The sequence below is a fragment of the Gymnogyps californianus genome, chromosome 1 (genome assembly GCF_018139145.2).
Source record: "Gymnogyps californianus isolate 813 chromosome 1, ASM1813914v2, whole genome shotgun sequence".
NCBI lineage: Eukaryota > Metazoa > Chordata > Aves > Accipitriformes > Cathartidae > Gymnogyps > Gymnogyps californianus.
The window spans coordinates 89,290,792-89,314,136 of record NC_059471.1 but is presented as its reverse complement, the minus strand read 5'-3'; positions in this window follow the sequence as shown (position 1 = coordinate 89,314,136).

Genomic DNA, 23,345 nt, shown 5'->3' with positions numbered 1-23,345 from the left:
TTCCTTAAAGTGGGGAGAGTTTGTACTTGCACATAACCAGTTTAATTTTAGTTACACAGTTAACTGTGAGAATTTGCTTGAAGCTTCAGCTAGCCATGCCCTTCCCTGCCTCCTGCAGTTCAAAAATCCATCTTTTACTGTTGAAGATGACCTGCAGTCTCTGCAGGAGAAGTCATATGTCTGCACAGAAGTGACAAGCTCTTCCACAAAAAAAAACGCTTGCAAAATTTTGAGCATCCATACATTTTAAGCTTCACGATTCCTTCAGTTCTTTTGTTCTCAACAGTCTTAACCGAGAGTAGAATTCATAGTTGTGAGAACTTCAGAAATTAGTATTTCTCTTGGGCTGCATATCAACAGGGAAGGTAACATTTTCTGAGAGCTGGTTCCAGGTTGAATGCAGGGATATTGTAGAGGTTAATGGCTAATATTAAACTCCTGTTGTTATCAGCAGTTTGACTCCACAGTTCATTACTACTGCCTTTAGTCTGTTACTGATGGTTTTCTTCTTTCCTCTGTGTTTACGAGTTAGTGAAAGAGCCCTGCAAAGCATTGTAAGGATTTCAGGTATATTGTGTAAAAGGATTTTGACAGTACTACTTGTGAGGAAGTAGATAGAACTGTCTTTATCCAAACAGCAATTTTTACTGTCTGTTGATTTTTATCTTTGTTTCTGTTCTGAATAAATAAATAAATAAATAAATGTTTTGTTTTCTGGTCCTGTAAGAGAAAAAAAAAATCCCCTTTAAAAGAATTAGATTGGGACATACAAATCAATGCTGCTCCTCCCCCCTTCATTCCCTGATGAACCCCAGTTAGAAAAAAGGGATTGAATAAACACTGAAATGTTTTGGATTTTTTTCTTCCCAAAATGAGAACTTGGATGAAATTGCTTTTCTCTGAGCCAAAATAAAATATTCCATTTTGGAGTAGACATGAAAAGTGAAGAAAATGAAGGGCTGGTTTCACAAAACTGCTGCAGGGGGTAGTATTTACAGTTGAGTAACAGAGAGGCTGGGCATCCTATCAGGATGGGAGGAGCGCCATTAGATTTTTTACTCTCTCTGAGGAAATTTGAACCCACGATTTCTTAATTTCTAGGGACTCACCAAGCTATAATCACTAAATGATAAGCTAATTCAGTGTTTTCTCTTGATGCTTTTCTACTTCTACAAATAAATAAATAAATATATTCCAGAACAGATGTTATACTCAGGTGCCGCACTTCCCAGGAAGCCACTATTAACACGTAAATAATTTTATAGAAAGTAGAACAGCTCATGGAGAACATATGAAAGGACATAACTTGGGATTATCCAATAACTGGTAAATTAATATGCACTGCTTTCCACCTCCCCCAAAAAAGAACCCAAGCCCCAAAACATAAAAATGCTGCTCTGTGCTAACGGTAAGTTACTAACTCAGGAGATGCCAGGGTTCCAGTCCCTCTACTAATGAATATTCAGAAGAGAAAACAGCATTGAGACTAAGAGAAGCCCATGTGGACTACTGTAATTACAGTGGTTAGAGCCCTGTTCAGAGACTTCAAACACAGACTGAAAATCCATCAAGCAGAGAAAGGGAATCGAAATTGGTCTCCCAAACCATGAATGTTTTCACTAAAATGGAGGAACTCCTACAGGTATTACTTCCTGCACGTTGTTGTGTGACTTCAGCATGTCAATGGGTACTTACTTTTCCAGCTTAAATTCTGCGCCCACCTCAGGAAACAGGTGATTTCCAGATGGAAAAAAAGTGTGCTTTTTGCAAATTTGAATAAGTAAAATAATTTGCTAGCTTTAGGGTGGTATTTTATGATTAAAATCATAGAATCATAGAATCATAGAATTGTTTAGGTTGGAAAAGACCTTTAAGATCACTGAGTCCAACCATTGACCTAACACTACCAAGTCCACCACTAAACCATGTCCCTAACTGCCACATCTACACGTCTTTTTCATACCTCCAGGGATGGTGACTCAACCACTTCCCTGGGCAGCCTGTTCCAATGCTTGACAACCCTTTCAGTGAAGAAATTTTTCCTAATGTCCAATCTAAACTTCCCCTGGTGCAACTTGAGGCCATTTCCTCTTGTCCTATCGCTTGTTACTGGGGAGAAGAGACCGACACCCACCTCACTACAACCTCCTTTCAGGTAGTTGTAGGGAGCGATAAGGTCTCCCCTCAGCCTCCTTTTCTCTAGGCTAAACAAGCCCAGTTCCCTCAGCTGCTCCTCATAAGACTTATGCTCTAGACCCTTCACCAGCTTCTTTGCCCTGCTTTGGACCCGCTCCAGCACCTCAATGTCTTTCTTGTAGTGAGGTGCCCAAAAGTGAGCACAGTATTTAAGGTGTGGCCTCACCAGTGCCGAGTACAGGCGGATGATCACTTCCCTAGTCCTGCTGGCCACACTAGTTCTGATACAAGCCAGGATGCTGTTGGTCACCTTCTTGGCCACCTGGGCACGCTGCTGGCTTGTATTCAGCTGGCTGTCGACCAACACCCCCAGGTTCTTTTCCTCTGGGCATCTTTCCAGCCACTCTTCCCCAAGCTTGTAGTGTTGCATGGGGTTGTTGTGACCCAAGTGCGGGACCCGGCACATAGCCTTGCGGAGTCTCGTAGAGTTGGCCTCGGCCCATCGATCCAGCCTGTCCAGATCCCTCTGTAGGGCCTTCCTACCCTCAAGCAGATCAACACTCCCGCCCAACTTGGTGTCGTCTGCAAACTTACTGAGGGTGCACACGATCCCCTTGTCCAGGTCATTGATAAAGTTATTAAACAGAACTGGCCCCGGTGCTGAGCCCTGGAGAACACCTCTTGTGATCGGCCACCAACTGGATTTAACTCCATTCACCAGGAGTACTAGGTACTCCATTCACTAGAATACCAGGATGTACACTTATGTGTACGTAAATTGTACACTTATTCATACCAGTTTACGTCTGGGAGATTATAATTTCACACTTCTAGAATTACTTTCATCTGGAGATTTCTAAAGTGCTTTTAAAGCAGTTCTGTAACTAAGGTTCACAACACCTATGTGAGCTAGGAAGAGCTCATATCACAAGGGTTGCATTGTTTGCCATGTGTGCAGGAGCCAGACAGCAGTCTCCAGACAGCCTGTAACAGCATTGCACAGCGGTTTAGTGTTGCGAAGCAAAAGACAGTTCTACAAATAGCAGAAAGGATGTGTAGGGAGGCAGAGTTAAATATAATACATTTTAGTATGGTGTCTGGAAGGAAAGAGGGGGAAAATCTAGGATTAAACCCCTTCACTGTAAGGATATACTATGGGGACTTTAACTACATGATCATAAACAACAATGATCCTTATAGTATCCTTCAAAACCAGCCTTTGTCAGTATTTCTTGTCTGGAGCTCATACAGTGACGTGGGTTCAGCACTAGCTCCAAGGGAAAAGTTTCACATATGGACTTACAAATTGCATTTCTTCACCACCTTGATCCACCCTGGTATTGCTCCACCTGCATACAAGCCAGGCTTCTCCTCTCTTATTTCTGAGTCATGCCAGCTCTGCCAACCTACACTTGGGTTACTTCCCTCCACCTTCATAGGCCAGGAGCAATTCAGCATTTGTCCACCTGGCAATGCACCAAAATATCTGTTCCTGGCAGGCAGACAAGTCGTGCTGGTTCAGCACTTCCACTTGCTCATTTGGCACTGCTTTTTCTTCGAGAGAGCAAGATCGCTCTTCTGTCCTGTCCTGCAAGCCGTGACCTCTGTATGCCTGTGTTTATCACAGGAGGACGTTTCTCTAAAGAACCAGTTTCTGTAGCAATGCCTCAACTATCTGCCAATGAACAAGCAGATTTATTAGTGATATAGAATAAGTCCTCCCACCCCTCTACACTGTTAAATAAATATTCCCTGTCTTAAACCTGCCTCTCATATAACACAGTCCTGATGAAGACTGGGCCTAAACCTATATCTAATACAATGAGGTTCTGGAAAAGTACAGAAAAGCTGAGGAGACATTTCCATCCATAAAACAGATAGATTGAAAGAAATGCATGACAAATTCCAATTGATTAAATTATTTTTGTTAAATTTGTTAAAGACTATAAGTATTTTCATTTTGAAAGAATTAACAGTCAGAAAACTGGAACATATTGGCTTTGTTTCCTTTAAAAATAGAGATTGATGCACCTATATGTGAGGAGCTCAAGTTCTAGAGCTTTATAAGGCAGAATATATCTTTTCTCAGAAAATACGTTGTCATCATAAGTTAATCATTATTAGCCTACACCTAAGGTACATTCAGCACCTGCACACTCCAGTGTCCATAATACTTCTACATAACAGTGTATTTCGTGCACAACTCCTATCATGCACGGTGATGTCTGTTCTCTTTGTGAAATGTACGATTCTTGTCTCTGGGCTTGATTACCTGAAACTGGTGAATAGCTTACATGGTAGTCTACACTTTGTATTCTGTTGTTAGTTAAGGTTTTGCTTTCTTTTGCTGGGAATGGGAGGAGGAGGCTGTTGACTGACGTAGCTGTTTTGATGGAGTGGTTAACAATACACAAGGGAACAGAGTCAAGTTTCATCTGCTGCCTTCTGCAACATGAATTACAATGGTGTATTAACATCCATTGCCATTAATTTGTGTATTTAGTCAATTGACCTTAGTTGACAGGAGTTGTACACACATATATATACATATATATGCACAAACACACACATAAAAATGTGATAACAATTCCATTTCTAAATCTGTTTTTTAAGTGTAAAGAAGTATCACTGCCACTGGAAAACATAAATTCTCTAGAACTTGTTTTATTAATCTTTAAACTTTCATAGCTTTTCTCTAAAACCTTCTGACAAAGGAATAGGAAAAGGAACCACTCCAAATTATACTTCAACCATGAAAAACATTATCCAATAGACTAAGCACTGTACCGGTTCATTCTAAAAAAAAAAAGACTTTTCCTGAAAAAAAAAAACAAACCAAAAACCTAAAAGATATTTCAAGCTAAGTGTATTTCTTTTCCAGTTGTACAGAGCAGAAAGGAAGGAAGATTCCTTTGCACAATCAAGGAGAGCAAACTGGGACCATAACTGCATAATTCAAGGAGAAGTGCAAATCTCACACATTTGGAAGTCCACCTAAAACAAACAATAGGCTCTACTGTATTGAATAAGGCAGTAAAAAGATTGGTGACTACAAAATGAGATGCAGATGAGTACATACTGCTACACAGTTTTTAACCATTGACTTCCAGTGTGCAGGTTGCAAACAAGGCTGAAATACACTGCCTACTGGTGTGATATTAACTAGATCATTCTGGACACTGCCAAATTGGGTGACTGAGATCTAAATAGTCTGTCAAGTGAAAGATTTAAGAAATACTTTAATTTTTTGCTTGTTTAGGTAAAATTCATTTTACCTCATTTTACACATAATTCCTTAACAAAAGTACTGGCAATGCTAAAAGTCAAGAAAAGGCAAGAGGAAATAAAGATGAGGTCTCACAGACTCATTGATTACCCTTGGTAACAATTTCCTGCTTACCTTCACACAAAGGACTCTGAAGATGCTAAATTGCAGATCATAGCTGCATTATAGCTTTGTAGGTGACACTATGACATTAAAAGCCACTGCTTTTAATTAAACAATAACAAAAAATCTGATCTAATCCTGCAGTCCAAAATCAAAGCTTTTTCACCTGAGAAGACTTCTGTACTATTTGTTTAACAAAACATGTATTAAATGGCATAAGAAAGCCTCATTTAGTAGTACTTGAAGTATACAGGAATCTTTAGTGCTAAAAATCCCAAAAATAAATGTGATTCCCTGCCCCTCCCCAGTGGTTTTTGTGTCTCCAAATTATATGTCCATGGTAATAATACGTGCTTTAAGAGTTTTCTATTTGGGCAGAGGTCTAATGTTTCATGCTGTACCTGCAACAGCAGTCCTTGGCAGTTTTATGTATTCTGTGAGCCAGCAGTGTGCTAGTTGGATCCCAGATCTAAGGTAACTAGCCTGAGAAGGAATACTTTGGCACAGGTGCCAGTCTCATCTGTTTTTTGAAAGTGCATAGCTGATACACTTCTCCCACCTGCAAAAGACAGTACCTCTTGCTTTCTTAGCCTGGTCTCAGTTTGACACATACTTTTCCTTACCCTACCGGCTCCTCTTTTATTACTTCCCTCTCTTTCTTTGATTGTCACTCCCACATAATTTATCTAGCTTTGCCATTAAAAAAAAGGTCTGTGTGTAGAAATGGGATTGGGACAAAGATTATCCACTTCACCGCCAAGATAAGGTCTTATTCATTTTACTGCTTCAACTTAAATTATCAAAATATACACCCCCAATTAATTCTCTCAATGAGAATAATACTTGGGTTTTATCAGATGTCAGCTGGGAAGAAAATCTACTAGTGGGCACTTTGAATCAGTTGGAAAAACTTCTGCGTTGTGGAGTCTGGTAGTATTTGCCATTGGAATGACAGGTAAAGCACACAATGTAACAAGCAATTCAGATTATACATTCTCTTGTCCCCAAGGAAACCTTTGAATTCTGCTTTCATATAACAGGCAGAGATTCACACCTACTAGATAGCCTATGAGTCCCCAAGGGTGACAGCTTGCCAGTGAATCCAGAAGTCTTACTCTATTTTATAACAATTGAGAAAAATTACCCTTTCATACTCACAACTTCCTTTCCTTTCCTTTCCTTTCCTTTCCTTTCCTTTCCTTTCCTTTCCTTTCCTTTCCTTTCCTTTCCTTTCCTTTCCTTTCCTTTCCTTTCCTTTCCTTTCCTTTCCTTTCCTTTCCTTTCCTTTCCTTCCCTTCCCTTCCCTTCCCTTCCCTTCCCTTTCCCTTCCCTTCCCTTCCCTTTCCCTTCCCTTTCCCTTCCCTTCCCTTTCCCTTCCCTTCCCTTCCCTTCCCTTCCCTTCCCTTCCCTTCCCTTCCCTTCCCTTCCCTTCCCTATGTATCAGTAAGGGAAAAGACAGTGATTTAAATATACCTAGAAAGAACAAAGCAAACTTTCTGGAGTCAAAAATTTTTCAAGAATATTTTCTTCCATGGGGAAAGCAGAGATAGATTCAGAGATTTGCAAAGTTGTCATCAAAAGTATCTGACAAAAAAAGGATGATGAATGGATGTCAAGTTCGATTATTCTGATTTTTTTTTTCTAGTCTTGAACATGCATTGATCTAGCATGGCTTAGATAATAACCATTTAGATGATATAACGCAGAGAGGGACTCACAATTCACAATTATTACATTTTCCTTAATAAATATCCTTGATCTTATTAAAAAATAGTACCATTCTTCCGCTTTTATCATTGCTTCAATGTTACTTGCAACTGGCTTCCTATCAAAGATGGAAGATGAGAGACATTTCAAGGTTTTCCTTCCATGCCTGGAACTTCCTAAAGAAGAATTAAGGGTTGGTTTATATCTAAGTTCTTCAGACAAACATCATATCCACACGGTATATCTAGGGAATAGGGCAATGCTTTGTGAATTAGGCCTATGATCACATACTGTGTACCATGCCTGGACGTTTCACATTAGCAGAGGCACAGTTTGAATGACACAATCCTCACTCAGTTCAACTGAGGGTGACCTTGGTAGGCAAAATTGGAGTATTACTCAGTTCCAAGCTAAGCTGAGGGTTATATGAACAACATATACGTTTATCTGGCTTTTTGATGTTCTTCCTAAATATAAACATAAGAAAGCAAAATATAAACACATATATATAAGAGCAAAATATAAACATAAGAGAGCAAAATACATGGCTTCTTATTAATCTCTTCAGATTCATTCGCCTCAACTTTTTGTTAATCTCTATTTTTTTGTGTGGTATGATTTCTTCTTTCAGAGACGATTGTATGTTGGTTGCTTTGCTCTTGCACTGTGGCATCTCCTGGAGTCATAATGTCCTGACCATCCCAATGCTTACTGGAACATGCTGTCCATGTTCATAGGTTGGATACAACATTAGGACAGTGGCAGGTTTCATAACCTGTTTCCACCAGAACAGTGAGGGCTAGCACACCCTCCTTCCTTCCCTGCTTTGGGTCTTCACTACCCAGGAGTCCTTTAGGGACACGACACATGTAATATAGCACCATTGTTTCAGCACTGGAGTGCTTGTTCCTTTCTACACACCTGCTTGTTCACATAGTTTTGCAGTGTGCCGCAATAAGAGATATAAGAGCCCTCTCAGGCTGTTACACCTCACCTATCACATACTTAAGCTGGTTCCAAGAACTGAGAGGGAACACGGCAATGTGCTGATGTCATCCAAATAGCCTGGGCAAATTAAGGAAAACTCTGAAATGGGTTTGAGTGATCATCTGCCAAAAAAAGCATCCAACTGGCAATCAGCTGTCATGGCTCATCTTCCCCACATATGTACAATTCTACAAATATATAATTTATGCAGGTTAGAAATTTTGGGCATGAGTTGTCTTTTGCCCTGTCCTTTTTTCATGGAGAAATTATGGTAATCACCTCTAGACCTTCTGAGACTAGGAAAACCCAAGAGCAACAAGTCCCCTTTTTTAAAAACATTTTCAAACAAGCTGGGTTTTCAAAGGATTTTGTGTTCTGTTCCATTAAGTGTTTCCTTTGTAGCGTTGGAATGGGTCAAGGAGAGACGAGGTACCGTAAATAAAATAATTGTTAAAACAATATATTGACGGGCACTGTCTCCTGCCATTATTTTTGATACTTTAGAAAAGGAACTACTACGAAACTGCCCACAAGTAGGTATAAGAATCCTCAAGGAGGGTTTCAGGGACGAGCTGTAAATACAAAAGTTATTCTGATATGCATCAGTATAACATTTTTCATAAATAATCTATTACAACAGTTCAGACTAGTAGGGTTTTTTTTTTCCTGGAAGCAGGCACTGATTCAGTATTCTGCTTGATGGACAATCAAAGGTAAATATATAGTGAACAGAATATATGCTACTGTTTCATGGACGAAAATACTTAACAGGAATTTTTGCTATTTATGCTAATATTTTGAACAATGCAATGAGGGAAAAACAATTTGATTTAGATTGTCCTTAACTTTGATCTAATCTGTCAAAATATGACATCAAGGTTAATAAAATGAAAATACAATGAAAACAAAAAAAATCTAAACCAAAAACAAAACAGCAACTCTAGGGAATGATTAGGAATTAATGAGGTGCAAAATCCTTTCTATCTTAATTATTTCAACTTGGCAAAGAAAACAAGAACACTAATACAGATTTGGTATGGGTTTGACATGTTTTTTCTCTGTTCACAGGAGGTATGATGCAAAATCACAGTCATAAGCAGACTACCAGGTACCTAGTTTGTAATGCATAGAGCATCATGGAAGCACTCCCTAATCAGATCTGAGCTAACAGACTGCATTTTTTCACAAAGGCTGAAATATTGTTTTCATATTTCTTGCAAGTTCCTTCAAGATCAAATAATCTACTTTTTCCTTTTCTACCAGCTACCTACATGTACAAAATTATTAATACCTGTGAGGACCTGTCTGTGACCTAACAATAGCAGCTTTACTAAGCTAAGGTGGTTGAACTGCAGGTTCCTTAAACCATGGTGCTCCCAGTATTATTCTAGGGACTTGACTCTCGCCATGTTAGGGGGTTATTCCAGCGCTTTGAACAGCGAATATTGGATTCTGGATGAGTTCAGAAGTAAGTAAAGGTGGGAAAAAAGGAGTGCTGTCCTCTTGGCAAAAATTTTGTGGCTGAGTTTATTTAACTGAGTGAGTCTCTCTTAAGGATAAAAATGACAGTAACACTCCCAAATTCAGAACACATGCTATGAACAACTTGCATTTTTAAAACAGTTCCTATTAAATATGTGTTTGGATAAATATCTCATCCTGTTGTTTTTATAAGAGTAATAATTCCCTCTTCCCATTTGTATATATCAGCATTTGTGTTCATTCAAACAAATTTCCATGAGCTTTGATTGACATTTGCCTAAAAAAAGTAAATTTTCTATTTTTAGTATCATTGACATTTCCACTACAGTAGTGTAATGCACATCAAATACACTTTCTGTTCAGATTGCATCTGAGCTAAACTATCAATCCATGCTAGAGATTTTAATCGTACAGCTTTCACTGCTCAGAATGCAGCAGAGGGAAGAAAAAAAAAATCTTTAACTGAATATTTACGATCAGCCTGCAGGGACTCATTTTTTTAATAAGTGGAATTTAGAACTAGGCTACAATTAAGTGCTTTTCACTGTCTCTTGACGTGTCACTTGATTATCCAACCAATAGGGAAAACAGTAACGTACCTCTTAGAATATGTTGAAAGGACTACATCAAAAATGAAGGCTACTGATACCATATACCATCTGTAGATTTAAAAGGGCTTCTGTCTAAGCACAGAAGACTTCAGAGCTGCTGGAATCCATCTTGGCGAAGTAGCTGTGCAGAGGAAATCAACTGCTTATCAATAGGTTGCCAAAGTAATACTACAATAGCATAAATGAAGAAAGGATGGAAAGGACATTTTTGATTCTTGAATATTGATTTTTTTATTATGAATGTCATATCTTTACAGTTAAAAGGATGGCTTAGGCTGCAGAGGTTTGCAAGAGTCTTAAAAGTTAACTAATCGTTAGTCAGAGTTGAGTTCACATTCATTTCCTCGCCTTTGGTGGCAGAAGCTTTCCACTACAGACGAGAATACAAACTCATAGTAAGACAGTGGCAGTTTGGCTGAGGAATTCACAGAAATTAATTTCCATAAACTGAGGCTCTAGTCTGATTTTGTTCCATTCTGTTCTTATTTTATCTGTCTATCTAGCTAGCTAGCTATTGATAAACTTCTGGTAATTTTGAAGGAATGTATTTCTGAACATGTAAGTGTATTCCCAGGATCAGTGTCCCTTTCTCCAGTTTTTAATATACCCATCCCTTTGACTCTTAATTTTCAAATAAAAGCTCTGTGATTACATATGTTGAGCAGAAGTGATTGTGTTGTTAGCATAGCAGTACTTACTGGTATTTTCAAAGTAAAGATTCTCTTTCCCCCTGATAGTTAGAAGAGACTTGCTGGTTCTTTATTCAGCTGCAAAGTATCCTGTCACAGTAGAAGCAAGGGAATGGTAACCTGTCTGAATTTTGGTGGAAAAGAAATGGTTTTGATGCCTGTAAATGTGGAATTTTCCACTTACTAGAATTGTTGTGGCTGGACCAAATTGGATTTTTACTGTTTTGGGGAAGTCAGGAAGTCTCTAAGATAAGAGTCTCCTAAATAATGTCACTAGGACAGTTCGACCTTAGAGAAAACAGTTGTGCGAAACCATAACGATAAAGAAATTTTAAAACAAGCGCCTCAACCAAAACAGACTACCCTTGAAGGACGTGATATACAATGATCTCAGAACTGAGTATGAGCAAAAACAGAGGTCAGCCAGCGGACACAGTGAGGAAGAGTATATCCTTCATCCAGAGACCCCTGACGACCACCCAGAGACATAAACAGACATGTGCAAGAGACATTTGCATATGATAATGAGTTCTGACAAATCTGATGAATATGTATGGTGAGTTCCTGGAAATCTGATGAATATGAATAAGCTTGTATATAAACTATGCAATTAACCTGACCGGACACACACAATAGGAGGAGATATCCCCTGTGTGTCTAGCACTGCAATAAAGAATACCTACTTAATAGTCCCAAGACTATTGAGTCTTTGATTTCAGCCTTTCACGGCAACAGTTTGTAATACTATGTGATCAAGAGCATCTACGTATATTTCAAAACAAGAAGTGGTGGTATAACTTTGTCCTTTTCTCAGAGGTTCTCCTTTCTGTGTCCCCTGGGATTTGACAAATACTTTATTATTATAATTTCTTATATTTCTCTTGTATTGCTTCTCCCATTCCACTCAAAGTACCTGGCTAAGGTTCGTAGAACAATTTAAAAACTAAGGAGCAGATTATGCAATACCCAATGTAAACCCATCCAGCCATTGTCACATAAACTATATATATTAGTAATGCACATGTTTAAAGATACATTCAATTTATTCTCATGTTTTTTGGTGTACTTTAAATTGAATACCTCCTGGGTTAATTTCTGCATGTGCCCTGTGCAGACGGACTTCAATTTGCCAAGGACAGACCTGAGGATAGCAGAGGGAGAAGTTACACATAACCCAGCATGAAAACTTCACATTGGTTTCAAAAGCTTTTGGATCAGTGATTTCCCAGAATGTTCTTTAATAATACCTGTTGTGTACAAGATAAAATACCCTTCTTTAGAACAAGATTGTAAGCTTGTCAGTCTACTCAGTGTGTTGCTCCCTAACGTCAGTTTGCTCTGAGAGCACTAATCATGTGTACTGGTGAGCTAACTAGTCCTCCCTTGGCCCCCAGGCTTCTTACAGGAAATAATGTCCTATGCCACCCCTTGTTTTAAAGTACTTACTCTTTTACAAATAGGGAGATTTTCTTTATTTGAGCTGTATGTTATTTCACACCCAAATTTGGCTATAGCTTTGAAATTACTTCCAAAGCATCCTTAACACAATGACATTTGGTGCCATCTGAAATACTTATCAAGAAACAACAGCAAAAGAAAAAAAGTCTTCTGAATTTTCCATTATGCCTTTCAACCTTGCAATGCCTTTTATTCCAAAACACACATTTAGGATTTAATCTAACATGGTCGTTAAAACAAAGGAATAGATTTTGTTGTCCATCAGATTATAATGAGGCTATATAATGCCCAATTAACACTTTCTGCTTCTGTAAGACTTGACTTCAGTCAACCATTCTTAAGCTATTGTAGGACTACAACTATCAAGAGATAATTATTTTCTGTTGCTTAAAAAACCAAAACACTAAAAAGCAAAACTTGGCTATCGGGTTTTTATCACTTTGGTGTTCACATTTATGTCATCGCCTCTGCCTCTGTTCAGCTTGGCAAAACATGGTGACCGACAGATCTTAAAGGTATCACAGGGAGGATAGCTATGAAGAATCATTCCTCAGGTAGGTCTTTTATAATTCAGACTATTTATTTATTAATTTATGTATAACCTGTAATACTTTTGGTCCTTTTTCTTCTTTCCATTAGTAAAAAAGAGAATCGGTTTCAAATACCAAACCAACATTCTTAATGTAAAAAATCACAGCCTCAGAAATCTCTTATCAAAACATCTTCATTACTCTCTCAGCACATCTAATTAACATATCACATACTTTAGTGCTATCTTACAGTTTAAGAAAAAGCACTTTTCTGTCAAAGGCAAAATTCCGATATCTTGTTTAGAACAATTTATGGCTTTTAACATAAATCCCCTCCAAATATGTTCACTATCTGTCCTTTGTTTTCTAACTAATCACCCATATTTACATGGTTGAAACTTTTGCTGTTTTGTTTGGTATCCTGCCTTTCAGTAAGTGCTTCCTGCTCAGAGATATTATACGTCTGATTGTTTTCTTCTCTGGACTCCTGCCAGTTCCCTCAGAGACTTCCATATTTGACCTCAGTGATGTCCACTTATACCATTGACCACTGAAATCTCTTGGCCACAATGATTCCACTTCTCAAGAGTGAAACAGACAGATGTTCCCTTGAAGAGAAGCACTGGTAATCCGTTTGGCCCCACAGCATCTTTGGTCTAGAGCCTACTCTACTCATACAAATTTTAAGAACTACCAGGTAGTGCTGCATCTTGGTTTTCAAGGAGTGATCATCAAGAACTAACCAGAAGTGTATTCTCTATTTTAAAAACAAAGACACAAAACCCCCAGTTTGCTAATCCATCCAATATTGACGTCATATCTTTGTAGGGTCCCTGAGTAATAAACAAGTGGCTTGTCATCAATATTTTAAAAACCCTTCTGCTCCTATATTTGGTAATACTAGATTTTTAACTAAGGTTGGTAGAATATTAATTTAAGAATACCCAAGCACTTAGTAAGTTTCACAAGGGCGGGTGGGAATCATGTGAGAGAAAGAGGTCACTTAAGGTAGAATTTCTCTGATTTAAGTCAGTTTCATAAAGAAACTGGGGAAAACTTCAGTAGCCTAATTCAAGTAAAGATTTAATTGAGCTTTCCAGATCTATTAGATATAACAAGACATCACTGGTATAGTATGAATATTTAACTTAAAAGTCACCCACTGGGATACCTTTTAATTTGATCGTTAATCCTAATTGCACAAGCCACCAGCTATAAGGCTAAAATAAATAGGAGAGGAGAAAAGGACACATTTTGGGGTGGGGCAGGAGGGCAAAGTTGCATTACAGAAGTAAAACTGGAGCATTAATAAGTATCTTTGAAGACAGAAAGTGAAAAATGTTTTCTAAAAGTCCTGAGTGATGTCCAAAACACTGTGAATTAAAGCAAATAAAGGTCATTCCATATCACTGATCATGTTTTCAGCGTCTAAGGAATTGATTTCAGCTCTAATTGTGTATTATCAATGGTCCAGTGAAAGACACTGTAACATTTCCCCTTAGTATTTGAAGGTAATGAGTCTGATTCTAATTGCTCATCAGTTCTGCAGTAGAACAATTTCTCTGGTTGTCTCTGATCTAAATAACATTGGTGCAACTACTGTATGGCACTTCATTGTTTAAAAATAAGCAATGTTCAAAAAAGTGAGCTTTGCATAAAAATAGCAGGATGAGTTGTACTGCAAAAACTGTCACATCTTTATCAGATTGATGATATATTTGACAATGCATAGTAATCCTTCCAGGTTTCTCTTTTTCATTTGTATTACAGTACATTGTCAGTGGAGAAGATATAGAATACTTCTGTAAGCATCAGAGGAAGACTGCTAACTTTTCTGAAAAATAACTTAGTTGAGATCACTGAGAATAAATATAGTTGCCCGTAGAATTGATTTACCCTGCATACTTTCCACTCAAATTTGTAATTAATTTTCTGTAATTATTAACACATACTTACGCAAAAATATTGTCGTTTATTTTACTGGTTTTGGCTGGGATAGAGTTAATTTTCTTCATAGCAGCAGTATGGTGCTATGTTTTGGACTTGTGACGAAAACAGTGTTGATAACACAGGGATGTTTTAGCTATTGCTGAGCAGTGCCTACACAGCGTGAAGGCCTTTTCTGTTTCTCACGCTGCCCAGCCAGCAAGCAGGCTGGGGGTGCACATGAAGTTCGGAGGGGACACAGAGGGGACAGCTGACCCCAACTGACCAAAGGGATATTCCATACCATATGACATCATGCTCAGCAATAAAAGCTGGGGGAAGAAGGAGGAAAGGGGGACGTTCAGAGTGATAATATTCGGCTTGCCAAGTAATCGCTACGTGTGACAGAGCTCCGCTTTCCTGGAGATGGCTGAACACCTGCCTGCCAATGGAAAGCAGTGAATAAATTCCTTGTTTTCCTTTGCTTGTGTGTGCAGCTTTTGCTTTACTTATTAAACTGTCTTTATCTCAATCCACGAGTTTTCTCACTTTTACTCTTCCAATTCTCTCCCCCATCCCACAGGGGGGGAATAAGCAAGCGGCTGTGTGGGTCTTAGCTACCTACTGGGGTTAAACCACAATAAATTGTAATTTGCTACCATAAAACTTGGCCCTACAAGAATTTTTCTTCAAAAATGAGATTTTCTTTATTCTTCCAAATGTGAAATTTTGAATCAGACATTATCAAAATATTTGGGTTTAGAAAATAAAATTAAAAATGTCAATCCCAACTTCCAGTACATTGATAAATAAGCTGACATAGAAATCAACCACAGAAGCCCAAAGAGCCTATGTGGCAACTTCAGAGCCTGGTGGGATGGCGGGTTAGCCAGTGCTCTAAGAAAACCATGAAATGGATGCTCTCTGACCTTTTCAAGCTTAAGATTTTTTAAGTGTGGCATATTTGATGTCCAGTCCAAGATTTTTCTTTACTCCAGTGTATGAAAATTCAGTGGTTGAAGACAAGCCCATGCAGAGTCATCTGCACTGTCTCAATCTGACAAAAGCTAATTCTCCTTAAGTCACTTTCAAACATTTTCAACCAGAAAAGAGGCACAAGCCCAAGGGAGATTCTGTTTCCAATGGAGTCTGCTGCACCTTGCTTGCTCCTTCACAGACCTCAACTCCCAGATTAGAATCCATATGCACAAGGCATGCTTGAAAGTCAAGACACAAGTCAATGGGTTAATGTCACTATTTTATGAAATTCTTTGGTTTTAATTGCGTGTTTGGGGTTTTTTTTTATTGGACCGTAAGTGTAACATCTGGTTATTTGAAATTCATTTCCCCATCTTTCGTGTGAGTTACTGAAGAGCCATTCTGGGATGAATCTGTAATTAAGAATGGCCTTTAATATGAAACAGGAAAATGAGAAAACTTTACAGTAGTGGTGAAAGAAGAATCCCAGATCACCTTGGGTCTAACAGTGCTCACAGTGAATAGAGGAATAGGCTTTTTGCTCGTGATTTCAGTGTAATTCTCATTCAGCTCATCACCCATTCATCTTAAAAGCACTAAGAATTGAAAATCTCTGGCAGCAGAATGGAAAATTAGCACTAACCTCAGAGACTGAGTTTTGCAGCTCTGAGGAAGATGAGGAAACTCAGATAGCTCCGACTCGCCTTCTATAGGGAGCTATATTCATACAAGTAGAGTACATTCACCATGCTCTAGGTATCTGTCCTTGGCTCTTACTCTATGACTGCTCACCATCATCTATTTTAAGGCAAAGATGGGAAATTAAGACCTTTCCCATGTGGATCATGATCCTCTTTACTTCAGTTACTTCTTTTATGCCCAACATTTTGTACTTAAACTTGTACTGAAATTCACATTCTGTGGTGCCTATTAACTCTTCAGCTGGTAAAATAATAACAAAAAAATTTGGCACCTGCTTCCTCAAGTGACTTTTAGTGTAGAAGAGTTTAGGTTTTTTCACTAGTATGTATGAAAGCATAAACTTATGCAACTGCTACAAGAGCAAGATAATTTCAGGGTACAAAAAGTAGGTTAATTAAAATACACTCATTTATGCCTGCATTGCTTTTGTTTCATTCACTGAAAGCTATTCTACCCAACAGATGGGCAAATGTCTGCAGGTCGTAAACCTAATGGCATTCTAGTAAAATTCAACATAAGGTTCTTATTTCTTGAAGCATAAAGCAACTTCATGCAAAAAAAAGTACACAGTAAAAATCCCTTAGTTATTTCACAGCTTCATATTCCACATCTACAATCACAATTCAAGACCTTAAGATTTACTTTCTTAGAGGATCACATCAGTATTTTGTGAAACACATGCGTGTGTGTTTTTGCCCCCAGTCTTCTTTTCTTTCCCTCATTTGATTTCTTACACACTTATTTAATAAAACTGAAGAAAATACAGACAGAGTTTGAGGGACAGGCTGGCCTTCCAGTTGAAAAATTGAGTTGACACTTAACAAATGCAAGCTGGATCTATTACAGATATAAGAAATCTGTATGGCATTGGATAAGCTTCTGGTTTTATTTGCTTGTTTGTATACTTATATATACAATGATGAAACATACTTTTTTTTAACTAACTTAATTTCATAGAATTAGAAGCTCTTGGGAACAGTACTGGGTAAAAACAAATTGCAGCTTGTGCTTTGCAGCTTATGCTTTGCAGCTTATACATGTTTTGAAACCACATAAATACTTCAATGACTTTACAGAAAATTTCATGAGGTGAGACACAAAAACAGTGTGCAGCATGGAAAAAAATAAATGTAAAAATTTCTAGGATAAAGCAGCTGCTAATATGAAGAAAACAAGAAAATCTGGATCTAACATGACCAATGGAAAGGGGGGGACCCTCAAGCTGCATAAGCAAAGTAAAACAAGAAGTTGTTGATGTTAAGCCAACCCACCATCGTGGTAGCCACAATACATTTACTACTATATAGATATAGTAGATATATTATGTCACTGCTTATACCTATAACTAAGTTTGATTTTGTTTTTTAGTCCAATATCAAAAATATTCCATAAATGGCATCCGGCCTGGTATAACAAAGTACATTATTACCCCATACGACATAATATGTTACCAAGCTAAAGTTCTCAATAGGGTTTCAGAAATGAAGTCTCAAGAACAAACATATGTGGAAATAAAAATTTGCTGGAGACTTGCACTCCCTTCTTGTTTGATTTGGCCATGATTCAAATCTCAGGTAGTGAATTTTACAAGTCCACGCAGAGAAAGAAGGAGCATCTTCCTTCTGTGGGCAATCATCCTTTCAGAGGACAATCAGTCTGTTTTGTCATGGCAAACCTTCATATAATCTATTTCTGCCTGTGTTTTCTAAATTAAATAATTTTGATGTGAGAGCCTGGGAAAATGTTGAGACACTCACATGTGCAATCCTGGACACTATTTGTTTATTTTCTTATACTTCCCTTTTTTTTTTTTTTCCTCCAGTATAGTGAGAAGGATTTTTTTATTATTATTATTTTCTCTGTATGACTTGGGAAAGAATGTTATAAAAATTATCTATTTGGAGGACTTGACCATATAAAAGAACAGTTGGGGAACATTTTAGGGAAAAGAAATATTAAAATACTATTTATGGATATAAGTGTTGCATTAAAGAAGCTGAAGAAAATATTTCTTTTAATTACTTACTCTAACTTCTCTTTTAGACTGTAAAATGTATTTTGTGCCTCTGTGTTTCCTCACTTAGCTTGAATGCTTTCTTTCCCCCCTCAGAAGCATGTGAATTTGTCCAGTGCAGCTTTCTTGGAGCTGTAGCAAAGATCATAGGATTTGGAAATGAAAGAAAGATTCCTTCATCTCCACTTGAAAAACAAATAGTCTCTCAGGGACAGTACCAGGAAACATGGGCAAACTGAAAAAAACAAGTGCTAGCCTGAACAGGGCTGGTGAACAGAGAAAAAGGTATCTTTCTTATGGGAGAAAACTGGCTGAGAGGAGCCTAGTTACAGAAGCCAGAAAAATACTTCCAATGTGAGCCAGAGACCTCATTCTGGTGTCTCTCCCATATGACAGCTTTTGTGAGATGTTTGCTAGTATGCAGTCACGTACTGGCAGACTGTGCACAGGGCTGTGGATGCTGGATGCTGGCCTGTGTATTGTAGCTCCATATGTGGATGCTTGAAATCTGCAAGCTTCCCAGTCTACCTCTGCATCTGTCTTCTGTATGGCAATAAAATCCTTCTTTAGCAAGCACCAAAAGTTATTACATTGGTTAGTATTATGTGTTTTTTGAGGTGCTTTCTTTCTTGGGAATGGAGACATAGGAGTTCACGTATTTCTGAATCATATAGGGATCTCTCGTTTCCTGAAACAGACAAAGATAATTTCTGGTGCTGATACTTGTACCAAAGAGTTCAAAGGGAATGCTGACCAGTGATATGATCTTCCTAGATGGACTGTGCTGATCAAAGCTATGCTTTGAAGTGCGGTGTAATAAGGCTGATTTTATCAAACCTATGTCAAAGAAATATGATCATCATCAAGAGCAAAATCTGGCCTCAGAAGTGCACTTTTTATTCATAAATTAACATGGCCTTGCTATAATATATATCTTCCACAAAACCTCTGAGTAAGTTGATACATGGGGGTATGTATGGGTGCTGTAGTCACACAAGGACAGGATGTATCTCCATCCACATGACCATCAGAAAGCTGGAAAACGACAATGGAAAAGCTCATTTCCTTAGCAGCTAGTAGCCCATATGTGGCTGACGTAATTTTTTGCTGCATCACCACCTCATTGGACACTCCTTTGACCCCAGTTACCTGACAGATACTTAGAGCGATTGTGAAAAGCAGGTCTCTCCCATAAATTCTTTGTATCTGCAAAAGTCCCAGTTCCTGGAAACTCCAGAGTTGGCATGAAGCCTCACACCCACTCTCATGAGGGGCACTGTAAACACATGCTAGGTGTGAAGGCTGTGTTTGTTGGATACCTTACACTAACATATTTCTATACAGTCTTACAATTCCAATGAGCATTTCCAAACAAGGACAAAAAGATGTGAATCCTGCATGTTTCTGGTTGTTTTTTTCCTTCAAAACAACAGCTGGTCTCAATGCATCAAGTATTCTATGAAAATTAAAATTAGAGGTTAAAATTACACCTTCAGGAAACTTGTTATCCAAGAAAATGGTGCCAGTGTAATAATGAGAATGTAATTACAATTTCATTTATAACAAGTGGTGTTCAATTATTTCTTCTATAAAGAAAGAATTATTAATAGCAGTCAGTGCTGAGATTCTGAATATAGATGATTTCTTCATTTCTTGAAAAATAAACAAGAGGTGGCCTCCGCACTGAATACGCTTATCTGATTCAGACAGGAAGATATATCTTCCACAGATCCAGTTATTTCCTTTCTTTCCTCCCAACCGCTGTTATTTAACAATTGCACTTAATTAATCAAATTTCGTTTACTTGACTTGCTCCAGATTTTCACACACACAGAGCCTGTAGGATTGCAGGGAGAAGAATAGAGACTAGCAGCAGAGAAACTGCAAAATAGACAGATCAGGTAACACAGGAAACAGCATAAAGACTAGTGAAATGACATTGAAAAACACCTTCTGATAATGATAATGACTGCATCAAACCAAAACTGAAGACACACCATACAGAGTAACCTAATGGTTTCAGAAAGGAAAGCACGACATAGCAGGATAAATCAATTAACGTGACATGAGAGAACTGGGGAACATTAGTTATGCATCTCTAAGACCACAGCATTTTCTTGTTCAAACTCCTTTTATTTCTTTTGGGATAGGCCAGCTGGACTCTGATGGCATTTTATTGAAGAAGTCAGAGCCTATTTGTTCATATGTAGGCCGTCTTTTTTCCTCAAGGCCAGCTGAAGAGAGTTAGGGTAGAAAGGCAAGTCAGGAAGGAACAGATATAAACAGCTCGTGGACTTGAGAAACTGCACTGTATGGAAGAAGGCTGTTAAATTATGAGCTTGAAATATTATTGTTGGTTTTTTTCTTTTCTTTTTTCCTTCTTTTTTTTACAGTGAAACATTCCTGAAGTTGAAAGTACTGAGTCTGCACAATCCAGACACATAACTAGAAGTCTTGTGAAATATTTAACACAGATGTAAGACTGACGTGTGACTAGAGAATTGGGAATATCATAGAAATTGGCTGCATTAGGAAATAATTTTTTTTTTCCAAGATAGATGAGAAAGAGGTTATCAAAGACTTCTCTTGCACGCATTCATGTACCAGCAAGGTGTCAGGTGTAAGAAAGAAGGAGTTACCTTGAAGAAAAAAAAAAACCTCACACACAAATGTGTCATTTGTAAAAGTAAATCCAAAAAGCCCACCAGTTAAACTAAAGTATCAGAGAACAGGAGAAGATTCTTGTAGGCAATACGGAACTTCTGTCTAACAACAAGGTACTGAAAGTTGATACGTCTCTCAAAAAACTTCATAAGATAGATAAACTAAACCAAAGAAGAGGAAGAATGACATTAAATCAAAATGACTCTCAAACTCTGCTGAGATAAATTTTAAGTGGAGAGGAACACATATTACTTCTATGGATGTAAGCTCCAGCATTTAAGAACATAAATATAAAAGAGCTATTTCTACCTTCAAGACATTAGTGAAATGGAACAAACAGAACAGAGGGCAGAGAAGTGATTTTAAGTGTAATTGTAAATCATGCAATAGAGACTGCTGCTGACTTGATTTTAAGTGTTTTTAAAAAAACAAAACAACCAAACAAAAACAAAACCAACAGATAAACAGAAGATAGTGTAATAACAGTATGAAATAATTAATTTCAAATGCCTGTATCTGTCATTTTGAGCATGAAGAAGGTGAACATCAGTAACACAGCCTTTAAGAAAGTAAAAATTTTCATTAGGCTTAGACACTACAATGGAAAGTACTAATATTCATGCTTTCAGAGGTACTTACTGCTGGAACTCATATTACCAGAAAATGAATTAAAATAGTAACATCAAGCCATCAAATTCTGTATTTTTTTGTTAGGTCTTTCATAACAACCATGAGAAAAGGAAGGTCAGGGTTTGTGTTGGTTTAAATTTTTTTAGACTGTTTTAGTAACTATGAAGTACAGAAGTTTACTTGGATCAGTTAGGGTGACAATTTCCATGCTGTAAGTGTGAAGAAATTACTTTCTCCTGTGAGTCCTCTTCCCTTGATCATCTGGGAATCTGAAAGTAGTTGGAGAGGGGTTTTATTTGGGTTTTATTATTTTTGTTACAATGTCTTGCATCCTAGTTGCGTCTTGGTAGAAGTGATAAGACTATAACTCCAACCATAGTTAGGAAATACAACTAGGTTCAAAAGTTGGAAGCTTCGATGCATAGAGCCTCAGTGAGTCATCAGAGCACAAAATATTTTTAGTTGCAATGAAATCTGCTGATTGACAGTGAGGAACTGCTTTTGCAGGGGGGAACTACAGGAACCTGACTGATACCATAGGATTTGCTCCTTGTGTGTGTATATAGAGAGGGAAAAGAGTGGGTACTCTTCCTGAGGCACCTGTAATGGTCTGAAACCCTTTTCTATGTCTCAGTGTTCAGCTGAAGGAAATCTCTAAAAGCAGAGATGAGACTAAGCTTGCAGCCTGTGTCTTGGAACTTAATTTAGCCTATATAAACCGAGGCAGGGAGAAAGGGAGGGTGGTGTTAGAAGGGACAAGAAGGAGAGACACAGTGTCTGCTGGAACAATATTAATCAACAGGAGACTCTCTCAGCTGAGGAAGACCATCACAGATTCTGGACTGCCTGTACTGCAAAATAGATCTATCACTTTAGCTAGAGCACACTGGTTATTAGTATCACTAGCACTATGGAGACAACTAAAATGATTACAAGAGTGTAGAACTAGTCATTAAAAGGTACAATCAAAGGCAATCAAGTAGAGCATCAATTCTGGATAGTGTAAATCAGTTTGCAGTACCTAAGGTCTAAAGTAATGGGTTTGTGAAAGGACAGATAAACAGAAAGATACTGCCAGAGATATTATGGATAATAAGCATCTATCAAATGCCAACCAGAAGAATGGCCCTAGAGCTAACAATTTCTTGAGTCAGGCCTTGTACCCCATCTTGAAAGTACTTGTCCTTGCTGCAAATATTCATCAAGCGAAATCTACAACAGAGTTACCATCTCATTTCCACATAAGGGAGTTTTTACCATTTTTCAAAGGTTTAGAGTCCCAACGAAGGATTTTGCCATGAAGGAACATCAAAGACTTTTTATTCTTCAGAACTGATCCTCTACTGAAACTAATGGTAAGGCTGACTTTCCAGTTGCTTTCAAGCTGATGGGAGTTTTACAGTTGATTCCAGAGGCCAAATTTTACCTAGGTAACATTTGAGT